We start from the raw sequence: 2,184 nt of genomic DNA on the forward strand, positions 1-2,184 counted from the left end.
CTTTCCCTAGATACATCCAGAAAGAAGTGCTATTCATGCCAAAGAACCAGTGTGAATTCAGAACTCCAATATACCCCTTGTCTCTGCAGGATTCTAAAACTCCTCCTGCCACCTGAAGTTTGTTGCTTCAGAGCAAGCCATTGTGCTACACAAATCCTGGCTGATGTCAAAGCCAAAGGCTGATTGACACAGCTGATGCCAAGACATCTCAAGGGATCATCTTATATTGCTGCAAATATGTCTTATTTATGTGGTTAGAACTGAGTCCCATGCCCTGGAACCTGCCAGTGCCACCAATGCAGGTGTTCACCCCAGGCTCCAGTGGTTATTTGAGGTGTACAATTAGGACAACCTTCCTCTCAGTACTGTGCTTAGTCACAGATGTACAACAGTGAGTTGGGCCTGAGCCTCCTGTGCATAGATCTTGTTTTTTTCTTTGATTGAGGTAGAGTTGATATACAATATTCTATAAGTTACGGGTATATAATATAGTGATTCATAATTTCTAAAGGTTATACTCCATTTATAGTTATTAAAAAATACTGGCTACAAATATTGGCTATATTCTCTGTTATACAATAAATCCTTGTAGCTTATTTTATACATAATTGTTAGCTCTTTAGATGCACCCAATAATTTTCATGCACCACAATCACATAAACTAAAAATATTCATCCTTTAAAAACAAAACTAAAAGTCATCAAACACCAAAACAAAACTTTTTGCTTTCTTAAAAAAATACTAGGGCACATCTCTTTGATTAGTAATATTTGCCTATTTTCTCATTATCTGAAAATAATGAAAGGAAATTAAAACAATCAATCCCTGCCCTAAAGAAGCTCACTGTATAATTGAGGAGATAAACACATATTGAATTTCTTTGATCTAAAGAATTTTTCCCACATTCAAATATTTCTAAGATCTAGTGACATTTTAAATGTAGTAATGTTCATTTTTCTCTGAAAGTAAAACATTAATAAATCAGTGCCATACTTATAATCTGTGGCATTTCAGAATCAAAACCAGGAAAGTTAGAAACTATAATATGATAAAAGAGCGTGTGTAAATGTCTGGCCAGATATTTTTAGGTTATTATACAGCTAATGGGAGTCAATTTTGAGTAACAGAAATCTTGAGAATGGAAAATGTAGACAATGACTTCTACACACACACACACACACACACACACACACACACACACACACACAATGTACCCTAATACCACCATCAATATTATTGCTACCATCACCATCACCATCACAATTCATAATTATAAATCTTACAGTGTTTTGATGTGAAAGGTGTCTATTCCTTACCTCTAGGAACCAACAAACCTCAAAGCAACATTAAGCATAGAATACTCAAGTATTTATAAATGGTAATATAAAAATGAATCTCAGCAAAATATCCATAAATTCCAACTTAAAATATTATAACATGTTAATAAAACACAAAATATGCTTCTGTATTATTTTATAAAAAGGAATGTCTCTTTCTTTTTTTTTTTTTTTTGCGGTATGCGGGCGTCTCACTGTTGTGGCCTCTTCCGTTGTGGAGCACAGGCCCCGGACGCACAGGCTCAGTGGCCATGGCTCACGGGCCTAGCCGCTCCGCGGCATGTGGGATCTCCCCAGACCGGGGCACGAACCCGCGTCCCCTGCATCGGCAGGCGGACTCTCAACCACTGCGCCACCAGGGAAGCCCGGAATGTCTCTTTCTTGATACAAATAAATAAATGTGATGTGTAAAGTTTCAAAATTGAATCTTGAAATTTTAATTGCAGGACTGAGGATGAAAAAATATCTGTATATTTGGTTAGATTGGAAATTAAAAAAAACAAAAAACAAAAAGCACAGCTTTACGTAGAAGCTTACATTTGCCTAGGAAATTATAGCAAAAAAATGGACGATGTTGTCTGAGAAACAATGTCATTCATGAGTAAAGGGTGGCATCTGGACCTGCTTATAATCAGGCAGCTCTAAGCTCTGCAGTCAAACTGAAGCCTTCTGTGTGGTTTTAAATATCCACTTCCAAACACATACACAGTTTTAGAAATGCACAATGATTCTCTGAAATAGGTGCCCAGAGTTTATCTGCACATTTTTAAAATCTGTGATATCAACCAGGAGAAAAGTTTGTAAGTACTGTAAAAGCATTATCCTTTACAATGTACATTTTATTTCT

Source organism: Lipotes vexillifer, unplaced genomic scaffold (assembly GCF_000442215.2).
Source record: "Lipotes vexillifer unplaced genomic scaffold, Lipotes_vexillifer_v1.1 scaffold1715, whole genome shotgun sequence".
NCBI classification, from domain to species: domain Eukaryota; kingdom Metazoa; phylum Chordata; class Mammalia; order Artiodactyla; family Lipotidae; genus Lipotes; species Lipotes vexillifer.